Source organism: Vombatus ursinus, unplaced genomic scaffold, assembly GCF_900497805.2.
Source record: "Vombatus ursinus unplaced genomic scaffold, bare-nosed wombat genome assembly UNPS02014158.1, whole genome shotgun sequence".
In the NCBI taxonomy this organism is placed as follows: domain Eukaryota; kingdom Metazoa; phylum Chordata; class Mammalia; order Diprotodontia; family Vombatidae; genus Vombatus; species Vombatus ursinus.
Window position 1 is genome coordinate 344087 of NW_020953936.1, and position 6862 is coordinate 350948.

Consider the following 6862-nt stretch of genomic DNA (forward strand, 5'->3'; position numbering starts at 1 on the left):
AGTTTCTTTTGCTTTCTGCCATGAAAGTACAAATAGGTTACAGTGGGACTCAATCCCATAGGTAGGTAAATTTTTTTAATTTTAAAGGATGAGCTTGTTAAAACTAAAGTTACAACTTTTTTCTTCTCAGTAAGTTTCCTGGAGAGTGTTTGCAGTTTCTCCAAAGTGGTATGGTCTCTGCTTTAAAGTAATAACTAAAAGTAATAACATTATCCAGAAAAAGGTCCCTGGCCCAGGATCATATTATGGAGGAGAGGAAATTCAGTCTCTGATGATTTCTGCAAACATCAAGTAGTTTCAAGGAGTTAAAAAAACTATACCTTTCATTGAAAATGGGTCATTAATAATAATATTTGCACATATATATATATATATATATATATATATATATGTGGTTGGATATGTGAGCTCATCGGTGTGGGCACTCCCTACATATCCTAGCCCTTTCATCTTCTGTAATACTCATCCTATTCAATTCTCATAATTTCTGATTATTATCCTTAAATCTTCCCTTAAATCCTCTGAAGACAATCTATCCAATATGGTGGTGGTCTTTCCCATTTTTGCTTTCTTTGAAAATATTTTGTGCAGCAATTGGGTTTCCACCTACTATCACTCACTCTTTTTTCAAGTTTAAAAAAGGTGTATGTATAATTTTAAAAATCCAAATACATATTATACATTGTATCAACCAACATACATTATCTCTCACTCTTAATGCATGATTGGCTTATATCCTTCACCAATCATAAAGTCCTAGATGATCTGTTTAAACACCTTCTCACAAGTCATCATTGGTCATGGGTTTTAATCTACTTATACCACCACGTAACTTTACATTCTTCTTTGCAATTTTGCAATTTTGAATATTCTGAGATGTTGGTGTTCTATCATTTGAGACTACAGAGTACTGATAGGAGAATATATGGGACCAAGATCTTCTCATGTATATAGTGCATTCCTCACAATAATCCTTTGAGAAGAGTTGCATTATAGTCACCATTTTATGGGTAAGGAAACAGTATAAGAATCTGGGAACATTAAACTTGAAAGGTAGACAGCTCTACATATAGAGAGAAAAAATCTCAAAGATGCTCATATTTTTATTTTTATTTTACTTCTTTAGCTATAAAAGACGGTCAAAACACTCTCTTAACCCTGATGGTAATTGTTTTAATATGGCAGTGTGAGGTCTGGATTCTAAGGCTTTATGGTTGATCACAGAACAATTTTTCAGTACATGCAAAGAACAGCAATAACAAGAGCACATTTTTATATCACTTTAGGACTTGCAAAGAGCTTTTCTAACAATGACCCTGTGAGGTAGGTAACACAAGTATCTTTACATTTAAAGTGAAAAATGTTTCACAATTGAGGAAAACTGAGGCTCGGGAAAGTTAACTTACTTGCCCATGGATATATAGCTAGAAAGCATCTGAGAAGGAATCTGAACCTTTGTTTCCTCACTCTAAGTCTAGTGTGTTTTGTAGTATGCCTTGCTGCCCCATTAAAGAATGGGATATAGTAAGTGACTCTAGGCTGTGATGAGGGCAACTGTATGATTAATAAGGAATATGACACTCTGGGGAAGTGAAGAAGAAGAGAACGAGCATTTATCTAATCCAGTTAGGTGGCTCAGTGCATAGAGTGGTGGGCCTGAAGGTGAGAAGATTCATCTTCCTGAGTTCAAATCCAGCTTCAGACATTTATCTGTCTAACCCTAGGTAAGTCACTTCACCCTATTTTCCTTAGTTTCCTCATCTGCAAAATGAACTGGAAAAGGAAATGGCAAACCACTCTAGTATCTTTCCCAAGAAATGGGGTCATGAAGAGTCAGACACAACTTAAAACAAATGAACAACAATAAATATTTATTAAGCACCTACTGTGATCCTCACAATAACCCTGAGGGGTAGGTACTATTATTATCCCCATTTTACAGTTGAGAAAACTGAGGCAAGACAGAAGTTAAGCAACTCATCTGGGGTCACACAACTAGTAAGTACCTGAATATGAATATGAATAAGTAAGTATATGGATTTCAACTAAAATCTTCTAACTCCAGGCCCAGCATTCTATCCACTGTACCACCTAGCTGCTTCAAATGCAGGAGCTGATAGAATATTAGTAGAAGGAGTGATTGGTCCAGGTTGAGCTCACATTTAGGACGGAAAAAGAGGGTGCTGGGACTGGGTGGAGGCTGGCATGTTCCAGAGATGCTCCAAGCCCTGAGACTGTGAGATTCTAGGTTCTTAGGTCTTCCCCTACAGTACTATTGGCCTCTGAGGACAGTGCTGACAGATGCCTGATGGATAAGATACGTGAAGTTTAATTAATATTCTTTGAATATAAAAAAGAAGGCCTGGGAGTGGGGGTAGGGTAAAAGGAGTGTAAATGGACAGAAGTTTAGTAACTGAACAAGTCTGAGATTATGTGAATGGGCTATGTCAAACTGATGCTTGGTTAACTTACCCCCAGTTATACAGATAGTAAAAATTAGAACCAGAACATGAATTTATTGAGCAACCACTAAGGGCAATCCATTGCATAAAGCCTTGAGCTGGGTGTGGAAGACAGGAAAATATATCTTGCCTTCAGGGAGCATACATTCTAGTTGGAGGGAGAGGGGGAGAGAGGCAAAATGTACATGAGCAATAAATAAATAAATGCAAAGAAATTGGAGGAATGGAGCATTAGGAAAGGTTTCATTGAGGAGACACCCAAGCTGAGTCTTGAAAGAAGATGAGGATTGTTAAGGAGCAGAAACAAGAGGGAGGGAGTCCCAGGCATCGGGGAAAGGCTTTGCAGGAAAGCAAGAAATGAATGAGTGCATGAAATGACTGGAGGAAGGAAGAGAGATGGGGCAGAATACGAAATGTCTATAAAGCTAGGTCAAGGTCAGACTGCCGAGAGTCTCAAATACCCCGCACAGGTGTTTGTTCATATTTTATTCTAGCAGTAAACACCTTCATCTAACTTTTACCTCTTAATGAAATGGGGGAACAGCTCCCATTACAGGCAGGAGAGATTGCCCTCCCCTAAACCAGCAAAGTCCTTGACCTCAGTGTCTTCCATGTCTCAACTCTCAAGAACTGGGGAAAGTTACTTCCTAGAAAATACAGGCTATGGGTATGTACACTCTCTTACTAGAAAGTCAAGCCTGGATTGCCTATCATATGGATTTTCAGAAGCATCAGCCTCCCTAGTCTATCTGACTCTCTCACAGCTAACCTCAGAAATATTCTCGCCCATCTAGCTTTTGGAACCACATCTATTACCTTTCTCTAAGCCCAGTCTCCATACTTCACTGTCACATTCTTTCCAGCTACAAAGTCAAACACCCAGGCCAACTTGCCCTCTGCCTCCCTTCATGGCCCTGCTTCTTTCCACCTCCAAGACCCTTCACACTAGGACCTCCTTATCCTGAACTTTCAGAATCCAGGCTATCAATTCTTGGGGAAGTTAAGCCACTGACCTTTGTAATGCTAACCCTAGAACCCAAATCAATTGAATGGTAACTGAATGAATTAAAATTAGCTTTCTTGTTTTATCTACTATCTGGTTCTAAACACCTATCTCTTGCTCTGGGCACAGTAAATACACCAATAGTATCGTTAACTTCTCTTAAGGGCAGACGACATACATTCATTCACCATTCCAAGACTCTTCAGATTAAAGTTCTCTTTTTCAGGGGTAGCTAGGTGGTGCAGTGGATAGCATACTGGCCCTGAAGTCAGGAAGACCTGAGTTCAAATCTGGCCTCAGACTAAACATTTGACACTAGCTGTGTGATTCTGGGCAAGTCACTTAACCTGAATTACAAAGAAAAAATACACCAAAGTTCTCTTTTTTCTGGCCTCAATTATCCTATATGTGTTTTCTTCTCCTATTTGATTGTAAGATTCTTTTTTTTTTTTTTTAGTGATTGTAAATTTCTTGAAGGCAGGAACTGTTTCTCTTATATTTGCATACCCCATAGCTTAGCACAGTACCTGGTACATAGTAAATGTGTGACAGTGTTTATTCGCTCATTGTTTGTTCTTATGGGAATCAGACTCCTTAAATAACATTAGTTTGAGACTTCTGATTTTTTTTAATTTTAAAAAATTTTTATTTTTTAAAATTCAATTTTGTTTTCAGATCTGAATTCTCTTCTTCCCACTACTTCTTCCTCTCCTCATTGAGAAAGCAAAAAAAAAACAATTATAAATATGTATAATCAAGCAAAAGAAATTCCCACATTGGCCATGTCATATGTTTGTATATCATATATAAGTACATGTTATAATATGTAAATATATCTGTGCCTCAATCTGCATGAGCCCTCTAAAACTGTAGTTATTATGTTGACCAGAGTTTCCAAAGGTCATGATTCCAGAGTACTGATAACCAAGCATTCTACCTGCCTCTTGACAGAGAGGTGATGGATCCAAGTTGCAGAATGAGACATCCATTTTCATACACATACAATGTGGGATGATTTTGCTTGTCTTTGCATATTTGTTAACAAGGATTTTTTTTTGTTTTTTTCAATGGGAATAGCTATGGGAAGGGACTGCTCATATCAAAGAGATCACAATTCTATTTGTCTTTAAAATATACATTTATGATTATGTATGCATAATATACAGATTGTATATTATGCACACATTAAATATACATAAACATGGCATTTTAAAATAACATAGATGTTCATAAGAAAGAAAAACATCTAATGGGTAAGTTCTAAACTTAAGAAAAAATTTATTCTGAACTTATCAAATAAAATGACCATTTCCACGTTCATAGTATAATAGAAAAAGAGGATTATGGGCAGAGCCAAGATAGTGGAGTAAAAGTAGTAACTTGCTTGAGCTCTCCCCCAAGCCCCTCCAAATACCTATAAAAAATGGCTCTAAACAAATTCTAAAGCAGCAGAACCCACAAAAAAACAGAGTGAAACAAATTTCCAGCCCAAGACAACCTGTATGGTTGATCAGAAAGGTATATTGTGCCAGGCAGGGAGAGGAGCACAGTTCAGCATGGGCACACAGGCCGCAGGGCATCTGGAGCAGGCCTCAGAGAACTGATTCACAGGTGGGTGTGGTGGTTTCCAGACTTCTCAACCCATGAACACCAAAGACAACATAGAAGGTCAGTGGGAAAAGTCTGTGACTGCAGTGAGAGAGAGAAGCTAGGTCTCAGCTGCAAGTCCTGAGCGCGGCCTGGGGCAGCGGCTGCCTCCTGAGCTTCTGCCCCACAGACTGAGGGGGAATCTAGTGGATGATCACAGGGGATTTTCAGGGATCTCTTTGCCAGTGCTGAGGCAGGAATCTCTTGCTTTGCCCATGCTTGGATCTGGGTCACAGTTCTGAGGGATGGTCCTGGGGTGAGGAGGAGCGCTGGCATAGGGGAGCTTGTTGTGGTGGTGGAGAGGAAACACCTCGCCCCTTACCATACCACCCTGGAAGAACTGAAAATTTACAGGTCCCTAGAAGTATCTTTGAAAACAGCTATACAAACCCCTGAAGCTTGGGACAGTACATTCTCCACATTGGAAGCAGACTCTTACCTTAACAAAGAGTTTAAAACTCAAGTAATTGGCCAGGATCATGAGTAAGCAGCACATAGTCAGACTATATTATCTTACTTTGGTGACAAAGAAGATCAAACCATACAACCAGAAGAAGACAACAAAGCCAAAGCTCCTTTATCCAAAGCCTCCAAGAAAAATATGAATCAATCCCAGGTCTTGGAAGAGCTCAAAAGGGATTTTGAGAAGCAAATAAGAGAAGTAGAGGAAAAACTGGGAAGAGAAATGAGAGTGATGCAAGAAAATCATGAAAAGCAAGTCAACAGCTTGCTAAAGGAGACCCAAAAAAATACTGAAGAAAATAACACCTCAAAAAATAGCCTAACCCAAATGGCAAAAGAGGTCCAAAAAGCCAATGAGGAGAAGAATGCCCTAAAAAGCAGAATTGGCCAAATGGAAAAGAAAGTCCAAAAGCTTACTGAAGAAAATGCTTCCTTAAAAATTAGAATAGAGCAATTGGAAGCTAGTGACTTTATGAGAAATCAAGACACTGTAAAACAAATCCAAAAGAATGAAAAATTAGAAAACAATATGAAATATCTCATTGGAAAAACAATTGACCTGGAAAATAGATCCAGAAGAGAGAATTTAAAAATGATTGGGCTATCTGAAAGCCATGATCAAAAAAAGAGCCTAGACATCATCTTTCAAGAAATTATCAAGGAAAATTGTCCTGATATTTTAGAACCAGAGGGCAAAATAGAAATGGAAAGAATCCATCAATTTCCTCCTGAAAGAGATCCCCAAAGGAAAACTCCTAGGAATATTGTAGCCAAATTCCAGAGTTCCCAGGTCAGGGAGAAAATATTACAAGCAGCCAGAAAGAAACAATTCAAGTATTGTGGAAACACAATCAGGATAACACAAGATTTAGCAGCTTCTACATTAAGGGACCACAGGGTATGGAATATAGTATCCTGGAGGGCAAAAGAGATAGGATTACAACCAAGAATCACCTACCCAGCAAAACTGAGTATAATCTTTCAGGGGAAAAAGTGGTCATTCAATGAAATAAGGGACTTTCAAGCATTCCTGAGGAAAAGACCAGAGCTGAATAGAAAATTTGACTTTCAAATACAAGACTCAAGTGAAACATGGAAGAGGTAAACAGGAAGAAAAATCTTAAGAGACTTATTAAGGTTGAACTGTTTACATTCCTGCATGGAAAGATATTTGTAACTCATAAATCCTTTGTCAGTTTTAGGGTAGTGGGAGGGAAAAAGTTATATGTATGTATGTATAGATAGATAGATAGATAGATAGATAGATAGATAGATAGATAGATAGATA